Source organism: Rattus norvegicus, chromosome 14 (genome assembly GCF_021556685.1).
Source record: "Rattus norvegicus strain SHRSP/BbbUtx chromosome 14, alternate assembly SHRSP_T2T, whole genome shotgun sequence".
NCBI lineage: Eukaryota > Metazoa > Chordata > Mammalia > Rodentia > Muridae > Rattus > Rattus norvegicus.
In genome coordinates, this window is record NC_141547.1 from 24,244,250 (window position 1) to 24,264,941 (window position 20,692).

General features: G+C 35.7%; 1 protein-coding gene across 12 annotated transcripts in view; it reads left to right on the top strand.

The window, feature by feature from the left end:
* Positions 1–20,692, top strand: part of Epha5 (EPH receptor A5) — a 361,774-nt gene that overhangs the window by 282,674 nt on the left and 58,408 nt on the right.

Below are 20,692 nucleotides of genomic sequence, written 5' to 3' on the forward strand. Positions count from 1 at the left end.
AATTCATCGAGAAGTAAATAGAGGCTCTAATATTATCTAAGCAATTTTTTGTGTCCATGAAATTTATGCATTTTGTTACGTTTGCATTCTTTAATTTTAAGGGGTATTTGGGGGTTTGGTTGTTTGACAGAATTATCTTCAGCTCTTGCGTTTTATTTTGTATAGAAAGATTAGTTTGTGCTAATCTTTCTATCTACCTGAGGTCTAAGTGATGTGGTCTTTGGAAGGCTTTTCGTATCTCCTTAAAGGGTCTGAATGTCGCAGTTTTTGTTTGTTCTTAAGATAAGTTGTACTTATCTTCCTGTAATACCTAAGTTGTCTCGAATTAGCTCAAATGAGATGCAGTGAAAAAATTTAGCACACATTTAAGAAATTATATTAGGGCTCTGGGAAAATATTGAAAGCTCTCACGGATGCTCTGTACAGATGATGAATTACACTTATTTCTTTCAGTCTTAGTCGGGGTGACTATGCCTTTGATGAAACACCATAACCAAAGTAGTTAGGAGCAAAAGGTTGGTTTACCTTACACTTCCACATCATCATCCATCATCGAAGGAAGTCAGATCAAGAACTCAAACAGGGCAGGGATCTAGACCGAGACATCGATGAAGAGGCTTTGAAGTGGCGCGGCTTGCCAACCGTGGCTTGATCAGCCTGCTTTTTTATAGAACTCAGGACCACCAGCCCAAGGTTTGCACCATGCACAATAGCCTGAGAACTCCCTCGATCAGTCACTAATTAAGACAATGCCCTAGAATAGAATAGCATTTTGGCATTTATTTTCAATCTTGGTTCCCTTCTTTCAGCTAACTCCATTCTATATCAATTAACACAGAGGCAGCCAACAAATTCCCTCTCTGTAACAAATCAAAAGTAATTGATAACCTCGTATACCTGCGTAAGGTCGTCATTATTTCCTTCTCGCTCTGAACTCGCTTTTTCGTTGTTTAACTGCTCAAATAAGACACTTTAACGAGAGGTCTCAGGTATATATATTTGCCAATATTTCTGCTCACGAAAATAACTTGTTTTCTCAATGGCACAAAAGAGATCAATCCATTTTATTTTAATATATCACAAAATATCTATACTATTTATATGCAAAATGTGATGATATTGAACTTCGCAAAAAATTGCATTTGTAGGAATGACTTTTTTTAATTGTTTGCAACTGATGGAAAAATTATATTTGGAGTGTGTCACATTGAATATTTTAAGATTAAACCGTTGCAAGAAAATGTCACCTTTTTTTTTTTCATTCCTTTCAAGATAAAAGGAAGTCAAACATAGGCACTCATAACCCTTCTAAGGGTTCTGTTGGCTAGGTGTCCACAAATCTCTTAGATTCTTTCTAATTATATGTGGTTTTAGAAAACCTACAATTGTATTAAACTTGAAATAAGTATTTTTTTAATGAAGTTGAAAACAATGTCCTCTTTACAGGTGTCTATTTTTTAAAAGTCCATTGGGCTTTTACTTCAAGGCACAAACCTTTATTTTTACGATATTCCTTCTCAGTGCTATTTACATTTCCCCATAACATTACAAAAGAACTGGTACACTCCCAGAAAACTGACTAATTATCCTAGGACTATTACAATGTTAGCCCTCTGGAATGTAAGCAAACTGTAACTGTTCCTTTAATCTCTTTCTTTCCTCTCTAACAGTAATGAATGCTGATATGATTTTTATATCATGATTTGTTTTTTCTCTTATATTTACGGTTTCTTAAATACAGTTGTTTACATTTGTGGCTTTTTGAAAAAATTTCACAAGTCTCTACTTAAATGAGAGACAGAGCTCCACACTGCTGTTTTGGTTTTAGGTTTTTGTTTCTTTTTCTATCTTTAAGCTAGCTTTTTGAATTTTTTTGCTTTAGAACATAAGAGCCCAAATTCTGAAAATTGATTCTGACCCATTTTTAGTCTAATATAAAACTCAAATAAGAATTTAAAGGTAGATTAAAACCGAAGTAAAACTGACTATACAGAAGCGATTATTTTACTTGACTCCTTCTTAATTCAGATTTTATAATATAATTTGCAGTTGCACATAAAGACCAAAGCTTAAAGCACTTATGCCAATTTTGAAATTGGAAAATAAAAAGCAAGAAAAATATCCTGAAGAAAGGATTTGTTTTTGCCACTAAGTCTTTGATGAGATTTTTTTTTTTAAGACTATTCATTTGTGACTTTCATGTTAAGATGTTTCTAGGATGATAAATTTAGTATGAAAAGTGGCTTACTGCCTGGAAAATGTTATATATTTTTTTGGACCAAAGTTCTTCTTTTCTTTGTTCTGAGTATGTGAAGAATCTAGAACTAGACTTCGCTGCTCTATGCTGTTGCCTATGGGTCTCATTAGGAAATTGACACTCAATTCTGTTCAAATGTCTCATTGATCTTTCAGGTAAGTTTGTTTCTTTAGGGATGAATGCACACTGTGTATGTATAATAACCAGTAAGAATTAAGGCATGGGTGACAGCAGAAACACAGAAAAGTAGTTTTCAGTAAGACATCATTTTAAGTTTTCCTTATTTTAGTTGAAAAGATAACAGTGAAACTTCGTTTTTGCAATTTTTTTTTTTTTGGTTCTTTAGTTCTATCAGACTGTAAAGCACCCAGTCTTCACAGATATCATGAGGAAGGGTTATTGAGATTCCATTACACATCCCTGTCAAGGTTCCTCCTGTGCATTTGAGATTATAAGAACAATCACTTTGGCTCAAATATTTATATTTTATTTTAGTAGACTTAATTTCCCAGAGATGCATTACAAGGCCTTTAACGGGAACAGACTTTCATTATAATTGGAATCTGTATTTTTCTCTTTGTATAAAAAAGATAGTCTGATTACTACCCTCACTGATACTGAGCACTATATGAATTCTTATAAATAATAAATAGTTCTCTACAGAAGAACACCACAATTGTTTCAGAGTAAAATTTCTCAGTGTTCATTTGGAACCACTAATTGTGCAAGAGTTTTTAATACACACACACACACACACACACACACACACACACACACACACACACACATATATATATACATATATACATATATATACATATATATATATATATCAGAATTCACATGTTAGATAAAAACTATCTGTAACACCAGTCCCAGGAGATCCAGTGCCTACTTCTGACCTGTGCATGCACCAGACACATATGCACAATGCACAACATATGTGCAGGCAGAACTCTCATACAAATGAAATCAAAATAAATAAATATTGTTAAAAGAATAGAGTTGGGATTCCTTATGTGAGTGTTTTGTAAGGCTATAAATTACTTTTAAAACCTTCTTTTCAGAAATCATTGCCCAATGTTAATATGAAGGTAATAATATTGTCAAGAATAATTATAATATTGACTTGAAACTATTATGCCTAACCCATTAGTGGGTACCATTCTCAAGACTCACGTATACTATTTCATCACGCCGTGTCTCAATACTGAATCTGTTTAATTTATGGATTACAAAATTGTATCCCTGCTGTTTCTTGAACATTGTTACAAATGGTCCTTCTTGAATACTTTTTTTCTTTGGCCTTTCCTACTCCTTCATTCTCCATTGCCTAGAGACCCACATGCTTTATTTCTTATTCGAGTCTATACTGTATATTATGCTTTCACAGGCACTTGCTAAAACGATGATCCATGCTTCTTTCTTCTGCCTGCTCCAGGTGGTTTCTCAGACGTGTGTGTTCAATTGTTTGTTTTACTCCCTCTTTCTCCTTCTGAAAAATGTAAGAGACAAGACGGTAGGGAAAATAGTTAGTGAGGGCATGTTGTTTGCATCCAACACTACTCTTTTTTGTTTGTTTGTTTGTTTGTTTGTTTGTTTTGTTTGTTTTTGTTTTTCCTGGTGTGTGCCTGCCTGCGTGCCTGCGTGCCTGCGTGCCTGCGTGCCTGCGTGCAGGCATGAGAGATTGTAGGTGCCCAGGTGCCATATGCACATGTGGAAATCAGAGGACAAGTTTTCAGCAGCTGGCTGGATCTCTCCAATTAGTTTTGAGTCAGAGTCTCTCCATTGGTTTCTGTTGCTACACTGTGCATTCCAGGCTACTATCTGTCCTGCAAGATTCTAGGATATTGTGTCAGTCAGACCCATGTTGCAGTAGCTGTGTGTCAATCACATCTGAGTGTTCCTTCATTCAGCTTTCGGTTCAGAGGATTAACTTCTAGTCATCTGGCTTTTAGAGCAAGCACTTTTCCCTGCAGTGCCATTCATCTCTGTAAGCCATTTCTCTTTCCTTGACTACAGGAATTTCTCATAATTTGTAACCATGTCATGTGCCAAGTATTGTTAAGAAAATTTTTGATTTGTACTATTGGAGTAGGCAACTTACACGTAAAAACCTCTCCGAACAATCAGTAGAATTAGTAAAATTCATCTTAGAACGTAATGTCCAATTGAGTCTTAGTACTAAAGTGGATTATTTCTGTCTTTCTCTGAGTTTACCTGGCAAATTATCCTTTATCTCCGAACATTTCTAATGTCACCAATGCCATCGTCATTCTACCTTTAGGTAAAACTTCTTAGTTTCACTTCTGTATATCTTTAAAAAAACTTTGTATATTGAATTACTTTCAGCTATCGGTTACAGCTGTCTGTTACAGTTTTATTTTTCTTATTTTGTTTGTTTGGTTTTTAAGATAGAGCTTCTCTGTGTAGACTTGGCTATTTTAGGACTAGCTCTGTAGACCAGGAAAGTCAAGACCTCAGAGATCTGACTGCCTCTGTTTCCTGACTGCTGGGAAATATCAGATATGCATACATACATACATACATACATACATACATACATACATACATACATACATTCTGTGCCCAATATTTCTATCTGAATGATACATATATCAGAGAAGGAATATCCTGGCAAGGAGTTTTATAAGAGTTTGCATAGTTGTAGGACACCAATTCGTCTTTGGATTAATGGTAATTTTATCAAGATAATGTTTGATTTCAGTCCTCTTATGCTTCATTTCCAAAGCCAAGGATAACAGGTTTAACAAAAGTTTTGTATCAAGTTCCAAAGAATAAGTTAATCAGCATACCACTGACAATTAACTAAGAGGAAAATGAAGAAATCCTTCTCTTAATGCATGGTCCCGCACAGCAGACACCCATGCTGGGACTCACTGTGAGGCTTATTGGCTGCAAATGAGAGGAGTGGATCTTACTGTGCACTGACTCTGACACCCCCTTTTCTTGGCACAAGTTTGCACACACTCAATGTTTAATTTTGGCAAGTATCAAGACCTGCATCAATCCATTCTTTCCGTTTTAAATCTTCCCCATTCTTTACCTAAAGCCTTCTCTCCTTCCACTGATATGATATAACAAGGTATCAGTCATGTCTCATATAAATTATAAACTTTACACCATAACTTTAGTTCTTTGTGTGTTTCTTTTCTTTCAATAATGTAGTCTCTCCCTACTGTGACTCACATTTGATCTAACTGAATGAATTACTCAAAAACTATGGAATTAAAAATGACTGCACCAATCACCATTTGATATGATTTGCACATTAATAAGGATGGTAATTGGGAAAACAGAGTCATGTAGTAACTCCAACATGTGATTTACGACATATCTGCCCACAAATGTGTTTTCTTTGTAGATAGTAAAGTTTTAATACATCACAAAATATAATGATTTGAAAATTATGACAAAGAGTTAAAACAATTCCAAACTCCTTCTTATTCAGGAGCAGTTGCTTTTATAAATAATAATATCAATACAACCATTTGTATTTCTCTCTCTATTCTCTTTAGAGCATGATAGACATTTTGATGTCTTTGGCCTATCTAAAGTAACTGGGTTAGTTTCATACTTGTAAGATTACAGGAAGAAAATTATATTAAAATGTTTTAATATATCACTATTCAATTTGGAATTGTGGTAAATAAATATTCATAATCTCAAAGACTGCCAACGATTTTATAAAAGAAAGCTCAACTGCTCTGAATCAGCAATGGGTGTGACTTCATCAAGCTATAAGAAATCCAGGCTGACATATTGAGTTGATTTCTGAGAGCTGTGATCCCATCTATCTTCCCATAATTATATGTGGTTGGATTTTTGGTTCAGAAACTCTGAATTAAAAAAATTAGTGAGCAAAGCATAATTTATTAATGACTAAAATAGGGATGAGGACAGAATGGTGTTAGGAATACTGGGAGCAAAGCGAAACTAATGGCCACTGTGGGGAGTTAGTCTTTCTGGGTAACTGTCCAAAGCAGGGTTATTGGCTCAATGGCTCGGCAGCCTTGGATACGCCACCTGAAATTCCTCACAAGTCAAACAGGGAAACGTTACTGTATATCGCAGCATATTGTATTGAATACAATATTTCAAAGAACAATTCGTGGCACGGAGGCAAGTAATCCATGGCAGTGATTTGCAATGGTGCACACTGTCTTCAGAGAGAACCTAGAGATGTTTGTATGTCACCCATTACGCAACAAACCAAAGCCAGGCCTAAGCCACAGGCAGACAGCCCTACTTTTCCTTGCATGTGCATTGCTTAAGCTCCATTTCTGTATGAGAGTGAGTGACTCCTTCCTATTTGGAATAGTGATCCGTAGAAGCCAGGAGAAGGTAGGCTGTACTAGATCCTGCCTGTTCTCGGAATTTCACTAAACCTTTTGAAGGGAACGATGCCATGAGCTTCACGCAATCTGAAAAGCAGTTCCATGGTGAAAATCAATAGCCCTTCCTCGGGCCAGAGGACATCAACATCAGCAACAGCCACAAAACCAAATTCCCTAAGAAATTGCCAGGAAACAGTAAAATGTTCCAAGTGATTTCGAACATTGGCTAATATTGATTGAGAGCTGAATGATAATGATTCAAAAATCATTGTTTAGATTAGCAACTCAGTTTCAAACAACTGAATTCTTTATTGAGTCAATGCACTGACTTCAGATACAGTTGATGGTGTGGTAGATGTCATTATACAAATCACTGTATATTAGTCCAAGATTCTTATTGCAAAAATTTCTTTACTCCTAGTCTTGTTTTTTCTTCTCACAGACATTGATTTCTTTGCATTAGATGTTTAGCAGGAGTGAACTTTTGTCCATGTACATTTTTCTCTTTCTTGCGGCCATAATCATTAAGGAAACAGTGTGTGTTGCCATTAGCTATTATTCAGGGGCCATTACTATTATTTACTGTTCTTACTTTTGCTAATTACGTGTTATCCTTTCTTACTATTTAAGATTTAGGGCTGGGACTTACCTGTCTTTCACAGATGCTGTTGGTTGAGTTTTCTGTGTCTTGTGTGAGAGTAGACAGGGAATTGTTGCATGAGTAAACATAAATCATGCCCCAAAGACAAAATAATTAATATTCACATACCTTAAAAAGACAGGGCTCATCTAGCCCTGTGGGACGACCAAGTATACTGGAATGTGGCCACAAGGAAATTGATTTAAAGTGTGAAAACTTCCCAACCGTAGCCTTTACTGCGGTTTCTTTGAGAAATGTAGAGGTAAGCATATAGTGAAAGGTTAGTTACTTTGGGTCATTCTCCAATTTTTTACTTCTGGGAGCTTCCTTACACTTGATCCTGTGCCTGGAATGGTTAAGGTTCCAGAAATACAGAGACTTGTTAGAGGGCATACGACGCTAAATTACTGAGTTTCAACGTGAAGCTCATTGCTTTCTGTGAAAAACGAAAAAAAAAAAAAAAGGATGAATTCTAAAAGGAACAATCTCTCTGTATCTCAAAAGTTGTTTATATTTGGACTAAAAACTTAGGAATATTTTAATATTTTTTTCTTTTTTCTTTTTTTTATGTTTTTTATTTTTTTATTTTTTTTATTAACTTGAGTATTTCTTATTTACATTACGATTGTTATTCCCTTTCCTGGTTTCCAGGCCAACATCCCCCTAACCCCTCCCACTGCCCTTCTCTATGGGTGTTCCGCTCCCCATCCTCCCCCCATCACTGCCCTCCCCCCAACAATCACAGTCACTAGGGATTCAGTCTTGTCAGGACCAAGGGCTTCCCCTTCCACTGGTGCTCTTACTAGGATATTCATTGCTACCTATGAGGTCAGAGTCCAGGATCAGTCCATGTATAGTCTTTGGGTAGTGGCTTAGTCCCTGGAAGCTCTGGTTAGTTGGCATTGTTGTTCATATGGGGTCTTATTTTAATATTTTGGTAAAATATCAAATTCTTCATATCACATTCATTTCCAAAATTCTATACATTTTCTAGAAGCTTTGACACAAGGGAACAGTGTATGTCCAAATTTTAATACTTGGGAGATTGAAAATGCTTTTAAAAACAGAATATAATACTCATGGTGCCTGAGTATCATAATGTCTTCTCTTTCACATTCATTTTTATTTCTTTATTTACATTTTTCTGATTGATATTTTGGAAGGATTGTTTGCCTATTATTATTTATTATTATCACTATTATTATTATTTCTAGCATTCTTGTTACATATTCCAGTTATTCAAACGAGGGTCATTATATATGAACACCTTTTGGGGGGTGAATGGTAGATACAACATTTGAAGTACATGAGCATTTTTAAGAGCACTAATACATATTGCTGAGTAACCGTTTATATAGCATGGTACTAATTAATATTTATAATAAAGCGTGGATTCATCTAGTGGTTTCTACCTTATTAAATCTTTTCTATTTTAATATGATAAAACTGGGTATGCCTTTCTGTTGTTATTTCAGTTTTGAGACTAAGTATGTTCATTTGTATACATGCAAACTGTTGATGTATGTTATTACAGGTATATACTATTTAATAAATAATATTTTATATACTTTATATGTTTATAAATTACAGGTATGTACTATTTTCCCATTCACATTAACAAAATCTTATACCTTTAAATAGGGAAGGTTGAGCATGGAAAGTGTCTATTTTTCTTTGCCATTTTAGCGATCTTTGCCTTAGTATGAGAAAATGTTAATTTTCTTAATTTTCACAGCATTAGGTAAATGTTTATTACTACTGTTAGTGTTCCCTAAAGTTCTTGTCTCTGGTTTCCAAGTTTTAGTGCTCACTAACAATATCAATCGAAGTTTGGTCCGTACTTATTCTCTGGCTAATTGTCCAATTCATAGTAGCACCATATTAGTTTAAATTTTATAAAACCAAATATTTTTAATGTCTGATCAGGTAAATACATTCATTGTAGGGGTTCCAAAATCACAAGTATAAATCAATTATATAATTTAAGTACACTGTATGCCAATATGTGTGTGTGCTTGTACAATTACATATATAAAGTAAGTATAAGAAAATTTATGTTATGTAAGTACCTAAAGCAACTTAGATTTTTCAACATCATCATATTTAATATTGATACCCATGGCTACTACTGTAATAAATGCTATTAAAATCGTCTTTTCTAAACAAACAAAATTTGCTATGTGGAATAAAATACTTTGACTTAAAGTTTAACAACCATGGCACTCTCGTGAACTCTTGGGTTCTCACAATACGTTCTTAGCAAAATGCAAGCTTTCCTTGTGCCTTGATAAGTTCATTAAACATGTATAGTTTCACTCTATAACAGTGCAATTCAGTCGTAACTGAATCCCTAGTCCCTTTAACTTTCCCACCTTTGTAGTCATAATAGGCATTTGTCAAATACAGAAACACACAAGTTGTGAGAGGAAAGAAGTGTTATCAAAACATGCATGAAAATTTCAAAGAACTAATAAAATATTTTACTAGTTTTAAAAGAATCAAACATGTACCTAAGTTATAAATCATAGTATAGGAAATATTTATATACTAGAAACTGGCTTTCATATTTCTTTGACTTCGGTTTTTAAAACTCACTCACATCTTTAACCGCCATCGCCCTTTTTATTAACACCAGAACACTTGGAAAATGTGTTTTAATCAGATATGTTAATAAGTAGCCTGTGATTTTTTAAGCAAGGAAAAGTAGAATCATATTTCTTCATATTTTTCAGTTCTCAGGTGACTTTTTTGTCTACTTTCATTAAAATAGACACATAAAGCTGAACACTTGAAGCTCCTGGTGACAATCTTGTGTTCTTCTATGAGGACTATGAGGTAGACTGGATTCAAAGGAAAATGAGAGACAATGACCAAAGCATACACAGGATCACTGTCTGGACAGGCAAGCAGCCGGAGTTTTCTCAGGATGCATCACCTTCTTACAAAGCAGGTTGACATAAGGAAACATACTGGATCTAGTAGGCTTTAGGTAATGTGCAGTACTTGTTCACCGAAAAACAAACAAACAAACCCTGAATTATAGAAGGCTACAAATTTGAATGAATGCATTTTAATGGACAACCAAAGATTCTTAAGTAACAATAAATTGAAAACATTCAGAAAGAAGGGGAAAGCAGCCAATTTTTTAAAAAAGATATTTGATAAAACGTTATTGAACAGCTTTATAAGTGTGTGTGTGTGTGTGTGTGTGTGTGTGTGTGTGTGTGTGTGTGTGTGTGTGTTGGGGGAGACATGTGATCCTAATAGGATTGTTGAAATGGGAGTGTGAATTGGCTTCACAGAAGCAACGATTTCTAGGTAATTTCACTGCTTCTAGTTAGTCCCAAGTCAGAAAGAAGAGAAGGTTAAAATGAAAGAAAGTGGCAGTTACTAATATTAAAGTTCTGGCCATTGGGTCTAATTATTAGAAAAGTTACAATTGGCTTCCTGTGATTTAGCTTCCCTTCAGCTAGCCTTATCTCCCGTCTTTCCTGTTTCATGAATCATGTACAAACACAATTTTAAAGCATAAAGAAGTGAATTGTTATTCACACATGCACATGTATAATATTACATTTTCCTGCCATAGGATCCTATTCATATAATATCTTCATTGCCACACTAAATGAGAATATTGCTTCCAATGTGCATATTATCTTTCTGTTTGATTCAGTTCCATAAGGATTGAAAAGTGAGCTACAATACCCGTCCTTTGATATTTGAATAAATGAGTCTAAGTACACAACAAACTAAAGTATAAAATAAATGAAGACATAACAAATGGCCGGCTGGCTGGCTGGCTGGCTGGACAGATGGATGCATGAAGAGACAGAAAACAAAACATCATCAAATCAGGTGCTAAAACTTTTAGCAGAAGTTTCCTGTGGAAAGCTCATCAACTGGAGTTCCCAATAGAGAGTCCTAGGCAGAGCAGAGCCTTTCCTCACAGAGGTTTCTAAGTGGCAGAGCAAATAACAACAGCTAGAGATAAGATAATCAAGCTGAAGTCTCACCACAAGAAGCAGAACCCAATCCAGGGAATTTGAAGAGCTCAGCTGAAATCCTGATCAAGCTTTCGCTCCATGAGTGGTGTTTTCATAACTGAACTTTCAGCTTCTTTTTTCCAATTGTACACATTTTTATTTGTTTATACACGGGATAAACAGTCGGAGTTGATAGACCATCTTCCCCAGTGGTCCTCTTCCCTCCCCATCACAGAGCTGGGGCTGTCACGCAACCCCACACTATGGACGTATTTTGAGACTAATGTAGTCAGATCTGAATGGGAAGCAAGCTGTCGATGCTGCTTCCAGAGCAGGCTTTTAGGTGAGCTCAAACAACTCCTGACAGGTTATCAATTGAATCTTTTTTCCGAAGTTTGCTTTAAAATAGAAAGAGGACAAGGAGAAAATAAGAAGAGTATGATTTAAGAATTTTAAACTCATAAAATATATATCATTATGCAAGTTATAGATTTTATTTTGCAAGATGTAGAAAAGAAAGGAAACATGGAATTCTGGTAGATGGAGGGACATTATAAATGGACATAACTGAGCTTTCTAAAATAAATTACATGTTCTAAAGTGAGCCAGGAACATCCAAAGTTTTAAACTTCAGAAGGAGTTTTACTGTAGTCAAGAGTTTGTGCGTTGTATTTCTTATCTCTACCACTCCTGACCAAGATGAAAGCTAGTAAGATTTTTAATAAATTTCCTCTTGTTGGCTTTGTTGGAGGAGAAACCCTTGGTCCTGCCAAGGCTGGACTCCTAGTGTAGGGCAATGTCAGGGTAGGGAGGTGGAAATGGGGGTGGTTGGAAACGGGGAAGAACCTTATAGAAGGAGGAGAGGGGGTTGGAGAGGGGACTTATGGACAGGAAACCAGGAAAGGGAATATCATTTGTAATGTAAATTAAAAAATCCAATAAAAATTAATTTAAAAAATAAATATCCCCTAGGATTATGTTACACTACTAATCTTGTCGCTGTTCAAAGGGCTAGAGGTGGTGATGTTCTCTAATTTTTTTTTTGAGTAGCTTTCCATCCTATGGTTGAATGACTACTAATATCATGTCTAGGACAACTGTAATTTCAGAAGTTATTTATGCAAAACAGTACATCTAATTTAATTGTCTTACTAGAATTGGTCCTCAATGTGCATGTATGTATGTATATGTATGTATACATGTACATAAATGCATACACATGGGTGTATATGTATGTATACATGTATATATGTATATACATGTATGAATATATATTCATGTATAGTGTATATGTGATTTAAGTGTATACTGTTACATTCTGACTCTGCTGGAAGTTACACAGCAATATCATTCTTGCAAAAATACATTTCTGGTACGCTATGCTGCCTTTTAACGTACACGGAGAGGAAAGTGAAATTTGTTTTCAGGTAGCTTTGCGTTTTTAGTCCAGCAGCTAAGGAAGATGAATAAGGACAATTTTATAGCTTCGTTATTTTATGAGACAAATAGTGAAAATAATCAAGTGACTGGCATTGAAATATAGAAACACACAGGAACATTGATAAGACTAATCTTATAATTAATGGAAAGCTGTACAGATACATATTAGAAAAAGTCTTGTTCTAATTGTTAAGGATACTATAGCATGTATAGTTACCTAGCTGTGTCTAAATAACGTCATTTGTAGACAATGTAAATTAATATTGTAAACAAATTGCAGGAGATTATTTGAAGTACAAACAAGGAAACAAATTGCTCACAAGCACCTCCATGTACTTTAGAAGATTTTATTTTCATGCGGACAATTAATATGCTAACTATAAATCTTTCCCTTTTATTAATTAAGCAAATTCTCTCAAGGCTGTTACAATACAAGCATATTCAATACACAGTATTCATTGAATAAATGTTGTATCAAAACTTCTTAACCTTTGCAACGTGTAGACTCTTAACTGCTATAGAAATAGTAGAGATTTTTTTTTGTCTGAAGGTGCTCATTTTGTGGTGGTAAAATAAGAATTTTTTCATTTGCTTTTTGCGTTTAATTTCATTTGTTTTGTTTATTAAATCATTCCTAATGTTTATAATTAATAAATATAATTGGAAATACCATTGTACATAGGAGAAGAAAATGTGTTTTTCAAAATTTTTTGAATTTCAAACAGGTTCTCAGTGTTTGCTAGTAGTGGTAACAACTGCTCTATCACTATGGAAAGTTCACAACATATTTTATGATATTCACTGCATTTCAAACACATTCATGGATAAGCAAATTATATGCAGGATGTTCAATAAAATGTCTAATTTTAGCACTGGTCTTATGTAAAAGAATCATAATTCTAGCTAGTCTGTATAACAGACACATAGTCAAGATACTTCTCGTTGCAGGCCACGAGCCTAGACTGGGCAGGTTTGGTGCTATTCTAATTTCTTCCCCAAGTGTAAAGCTCCCTGTACTGGCTGTATCTCCTTGTCCTGTGCTCATGGTTTATCTCCTCTCATGGGAGCCACCTCAAACCCCTCCTTCCTCCTTCTTTTTCTATGTGGAACCCCCTCACTCGGTCTTCTCTTTCCTTTTTCCCTCTACTACCCACAGGTCCTAGCCTTTTATTAACCAGTTAAATTAAGGAGCAAAGTTCAAAAAGCATTACTTGGTATACATGAGGATCTGTTCTTCAGGGTAATCGAACCTTAAGAGCCTGTAATTAATAATAGAATTCAAGCAGCATCAGACCGACTCACTACATTTTTCCTTTCTTTGTCTAAATAAAAAAAGGATCTTTTTATGAGATAAACAACACACATTAGTAACAATTACGAAACAACTTTGAAAACTGTTAGGTAAGAGTTACATCCATAATGTCCAGTCCATTTATTTTAAGCAACTTAAAGTATTCTGCTTTCTGTACAATCTTGGTGAGTTCAGAATTTTGTATTTAAATCATTTTCTATCCTGATATTTGTTCTCATCATAAAACATCTTCTAGACCTAGAACATCTTTAATCCTAAATAATTTAAGCTTATATTAAGACTATAACTATCTAGTCTTCTGTCTCTACCTGAATATATTCTTTAATTGATATTAAAGCTCCTCTTTTAAGGACTGTGTCCATATTCCATACATTTCTAGTGCTTGTATCGCTGTTATCCTAGCACTTGGGTCAGCCTGAGCTATAGTTTTTGTGTCCAGTCCTCTAAGGCTTGTCTATGCATCTCATTTTTCTCTTTCTGTTCTCACTCTATTCTGTAAGTTCGTGGGTCTTCTGTTCTAAGCCTTGCTTCCCTATTTTATTTTAATCATTATATGTTATTCTGATATTTTAGTATCTATTTTATTTTTGATTTATTAATTTTAGTAAGTTCTCCTTTAAGCACTGTCTCCAATTTTTAATTTTTTCTCTTTGTTCTTCAGTCTGATCTGTAAAATTCTGCATCTTTTATTCTACTGATCTTCTAAGTCCTGTCTAACCTTCATTTATCTCTCTCTCTCTCTCTCTCTCTCTCTCTCTCTCTCTCTCTCTCTCTTTCTCTTTCCTCTCTCTTACATTTTATGACCTGTAAAATTCTATGCCTTTTGTTCTAATGTAATGGATTCAGGAGGCTGCAGGGGTTTTTGATTCTTTTATTTGTAGGGTGGGTCTGATTATAGATAAACTTACAGCGTCTGCACTCCTGAGCTGATGCTGTCTTCTGTCTGTAATGCTGAGGGCATGGAGTTTGGTTCTGTCTGGCAGCATGTACGGCTATTTCAGTCAACCTGCAGTTTTGGAGTGAGAGCAGAGTCTGGCTGTGCATATCCTGTTAAATGTGGAGAAGCAGGAAACTGAGTGAGAGGAAGTGTGGGAAAGTTAGCATGAACAGGGATGCCCAGAATGGACAGCTGTGCCTGTGATAAATTGTTTGCCTCTTAGGCAGCCACAGTTCTGGAGGCCTCTAGTCTCTCTCCCAGGAACATGGGGAACTGGTACTGAGGTATGTCCTAACTCTGCACTTGCTTGACTGAGTTTGGAGGGAAGGGAGACTCTTAGTTAGCTCTCTTTAACTCAGACTATGACCCCTTAAATCACTCAGCATTCAGAGTAACAGGCAGCATTTGATTTGCACCCTGCTGTAGATTTAGAACACTGTCTAGGCTCTCCTAGCTGTCCATTATCAGAGAATGGTTGATATGGCTCTAAGTCGCATGTTGTGCACCAACTATAAATGAATCTATAATTCTAGCTAGCCTGTATAAAAGATGCACCGTCCAGGTATTTTATTCACAAGCTGTAAGTCTAGATTGGGCAAGTTTGGTGCTATTCTAGCCTTCCCCAGCTATGAAGTCCCTTGTTATCTGCTGTACCCCCTGGCCACATGTTCACGGTCTATCACCTCTTATGGCAACCTCTTCCACTTCTGTCTTCTTTCCTCTTCTCCTACTTTCCTCCCCTTCACTTGATCTTCAAGTCTCCCTCCATCGCCCAATCACAGGCCCTAGCCTTTTACAGACCAGTTAAACTAAAGAGCAAAGTCCGCATGGCATTACTTGGTATAGGTGAGGATCTGCTCCTCAGGAGGGGCTACTGCTTCTGTTGAGCCAGTCAGTATTTAGCATTCGAAAACTCGCAGCTTCAGAACAACCCACTATAGCCTCACTTTGTAGAATCCTTTAGAGATATCATCCTATCTTAATGGTTTCTTGTTCGCTAAAATTATTAAATGAAATAAGTCTAGAGAGCCCTCATTTACATACAACTGGAAGAATAGAAATAAAGGGATTCAAGTGTAGTGAAGTCCTATCTCCTCAAGTACTTCGATTTGTTTGATTTGAGCTTTTGTATAGTTTTGTTCGGTTAGTTTTTGTTTTTTGTTTTTGTTTGTTTTATATTTTGCAATTAGCTTGTTCAAACAATTGTCTTTAATGCAATAAGTTGAGTGTTTTGATTCCCTAAACTAAAATGACTGTTTTGATTTATATTTGCAATGTTTTTCCTTTAAGGTGGATTCACAGCTTCACAATTGTGGAATGTAAATGAAACAGTAGCTTTTGCCTTCGTTTATATGTTTGTATGTTTATATGATCATGTGGCATAATCTCTATTTTACTGCCATCTGAATGATGGTATGGACCGTATACTGCTGCGGATGCAGAAGGAATCTTTCTGTGCTCTTTAGTGTCTGTTATCTTATACAACCAAATGAGAAAGGAAAGTAGATTGAGATATTATGTTTATCAGGTTGTCTTGTGGTCTTTTATGGGGTATTTTATTGATCGGTTACTGATGTGGAAGGACCCAGCCCCTGTAGGTGGTGCCATGCCTAGAGTGTTAATACTGACCTGTACTGGAAAATACACCGAGCGAGCCAAGAGGAACAAGCCAGCAAGGAGTGCTCCATGCACTGTTCCAGTCCCCCCCCCCATGTCCTTCCTGTCTTGAGTTTCTGTCATGACTTCCCTTAATAATAGATTATAAACTATGGATCGATCTGAAATAAACCTTTTTCTTGTTCTGTTATTCTTTTTTTTCTTTCCCCTGGAGCTGAGGACCAAACCCAAGGCCTTGCACTTGCTAGGCAAGTGCTCTACCACTGAGCTAAATCCCCAACCGCACCCTTATCAATGCTCTATCCCAGAATCAGAAGCAAACTAAGTCATATTCCTTTAATGCTTTAAAACAAAATTAAGTTGGTTTTACCCGAGAGGCTATGTTTTGGGTAAATTTTAGTGTTTTGTGTCATTTCCTCTCAAACAGTGCTGAGCAGAAAGAGTGCTCTGTAACAAAGTCTTCATGAAACTTCTTAAAGTTTCAAAGTGAAGGATATTGGAATGTGGGAAACAATGTGGTCCAAAGAATTGAACAACGAGGTTCAAGAAAACTTACACAGGGTACCCTGCTAACAGAGTGACTCATATTAACTCTTTGTATGACTCACTGTAATTTGTTATAAGCCCATCCTTGGACATTTTTATCAACTACATGTTACATATTGCAATAGTGATGCAGATATTCTAAAGGCAGAGGACTGCTCTCATCCTACTTGTAGGATCCATGCTCCAAGGACGACAGACATTACTGGTCACCAGAGTTACCTGGGACAATGGCTTCAGAGTTTATTATCTCAAGCCAATGAACATTAACAGTGTGTGAGAGTAAGCAAAGAGTTGTCTTTCTGAACAATATACTGTTTGCTGCAGCACAGAGGGCTGAACTGCGAATTTATTCTTCGAGGAGTAAATGATCCAGCTGTTTTATTTTTATGGTAAAATGAAAATCCATCCAAACAATTCTTTAGATCACTTGGGTCCTTGGCTGTCTTTCTTATCATTTATCTGAGGCCATCCAATTGTTTTCTTTTATGATCTCTTGCCTGAGGATTTAAGTGTCAGGCATTCACAGCTTCCAGTCTTGTTTTTCTGCTCCAGCATCGTCAAGTTCTCTTCCCTTGAGGTATAATCACCTGTTTCCATAAGAGGGAAATTATCTTTTCACACTGGCACAGGTGCACATGTCACACACACACACACACACACACACACACACACACACACACACAGAGAGAGAGAGAGAGAGAGAGAGAGAGAGGCGCATGCTCACATATGGGAAATTCTGTTATCAAAACTTAATCTCAGAAGACAAATAGATGCATCTTATTAAAAATGTTTTTAATTATAAGCCTGAAAGGGCTGAGTGAATTCAGACCTAAGTAGTCATCCTCTTCTTGTAGCACTTGGCATTACTTGCCATCTCCAGGTACTAAGAGGTTCTAGGAATGCGTATATACCTGTGCTAAGCCATAGCTCCCAGAGATTTATCACCTGCCTTTTCTAGCACATTTGAAATTTGGTTTCGAAACTACCTTCTGGGTATGAAGGAATTTTCAACCTGTCTCTTCTGAGCTATCCATTGGTTAAGGAAAACATACATTTTAATGTTACCTGCTGGTATGGTGTCCTGTGGCAAATACCTATGCATTTATTTTAAGAGACATGTTTGTGGAGTTATTTTTGTTACTGTCTGCTTTGCATAGGCATAAAAACAAAATCTCAGATTTTTTTAAATAGCATATGATTACAAGAGGACTTCTATTGCTAACTCTTTCGAATAGGTGGAAATTTAAAAAAAAATACTGCCCCCTAAAAATTAGACCATCTGCATGTAGTTAAATAGTCAATTATGTTATAATGAGGACTGCTCAATATGACAATATCACATGAATTATGAAAACAATCGATTATTCTTTGATAAGATTATATCTTTTTATATTGATTATGATATTGCTGAAAATGATTAAATATCTTTTGCCCCAAAAGGGGTCTGTGTGGAGTCCGTGTAGAGTCATATTTACGTACCCTGTCACTCAAACAATCCTGTGAGACAGGATACATTTTTATCAGTGTTTCATAGCTATCAACTAACACACCAAAATGTTAGCTGAGTCACTTATGTACCTAGTCAGCCATCTTGAAACAAGTCTAAGATAGATGGAGTCAGTAATATCTAAAGAAATGATTTTTAAAAAGCTGAATACATGTTTTAGTGCTTTTAATTATTTTATCAAACTTATCAAAAATAAAGCAAAAATGTAACAACAGATAAAGAAAATAGAACATTTCGAGAATACAATTTGTAGAGTTTGTTTTTCTTTAACTATTTAGTGAATTACATGGGAGAGGTGTGTGTGGGGGGTGGGGAGACAGTCCGTTTTATCCATGCCGCATAACACTCATAGATTTTATAGTTGAGAGTACTGAATAGAGCATTTTTACTATTGTTATAGTCATGACGTTTTTGTTGCTGTTTGAACTCTGATTATTGATAATGTCCAATTAGGCTTGGCTGTCATATCATTTCTAAGCATAATTTTAGTGTCTATAAGCCTTTTCATTGTACAGTGGTCACTTGGACAGCCCTAAGCTGGAGTGGTGCTCATTCATTAACTAGGATAGACTTTTTTTTCTTTTCTTTTTTCAGAGCAGAGGACCGAACCCAGGGCCTTGCGCTTGCTAGGCAAGCGCTCTATCACTGAGCTAAATCCTGAAACCTAATTAAGGAAAAAGACATTACCATTTATCCAATAAAACCAACTGGATAGCTTGGCCTTAGTATTTGCTATTTTTGTTTATTTATTGAATTGTATTGCCTATGTACAATGAATATATATGCACATGTCCTATATTAGTAGGAATAAGTAATATGGTGATTATCAGAGTATATTGTTATTCAATATATTTTTATTTGGAAGTAAAAGCAATGAAACCAAGCAATTATCTCCATCTTAAGGAACCAACACTATCAAATAAATAAATAAATAATCAAACAAACAAATAAATTTCAGGCCCAAACAGCTCTTGCTTTCACATTGCAGTACGTAAGTCGTCATCAAACTCTACATTAGCAGTGTCATAAAAGGAGCCACACAGAAGCCAGTGAAATGACTGTTCTCAGTCAAACAGCACAGGACAAAGAGGCTGATAGACTGGTTTGTGCCACAGGTTCTTCTGCCTGTGATTGGAGTGCTAACACAAGGCAGGAACATTCATAAATTTGCATGCATGACATTTTAACCATCGGAATTTCTGTAAAACTCTGTGTCATGCTAGCCAAAAGGAGGAGATAGCAGGTTTCCCGGCATGTTCTGAAGTTTGGTTTTGTCTGGAACAAATATTTACTTTGGTAAACCTAGACTCCCAGGACCTTAGTATCTTAGTCATAGAGATGGAATGAAGCTACCTCAGATAACTTCTGAAAATACGAGTACATTAAAATCTGTGTAAAGAGTAAATTACATATTTTCCATATGTATACTACACATATAATTTCTTATATCAAGCACTAACCAAATACTCAGACATTATCAATACTTAGGATTAATGTATCATGATACTTTGAAAGAGAAGAGGAGTGGAAAGAAGGAAATGAGACCTATGGGTCTGTATATTCTTGTGTAAAAAAAATCCATTGGTGTTATTTTTAGAGATGCTTATCTGTCCTCATAGACATTTGGAAGTAAATTGGAGGTTGTGTTGATTTTCCTTTTCAAATTTTCATATAAAATGAGATAAAAACATTTCAAATAAGGTTCTAAATAGGAAGATTTTAATCATAAGCCTGGACCTGCTGGTGTTTGATATCATTACTCAGTCCCATTACAGTTCTCTGGAAATTACTATAAATGCTGTTCAAAAAAATAAGTGGACGTGCGCGCACTGAAGCACTAAATCACTTCTTTGCTGAATTCTGCCATCAGTGTGCATGGTTTCTACCAATAAAATTGCATTTTATTAGATAATTTACTTTGCATTTTCAAGCTTTTTCTATCAGAATTTGGAAAGTTAAAAGTCATGTTGAGTTTTACAACATTTCCCCCCCCAAATGTACACATTACATATAAGCTACAATCTGAAATTATACATTTGGCGCTGCATTTTAACATCGAAAAAATGGAAATGAAAATCGATAGTTTTTATAAGTT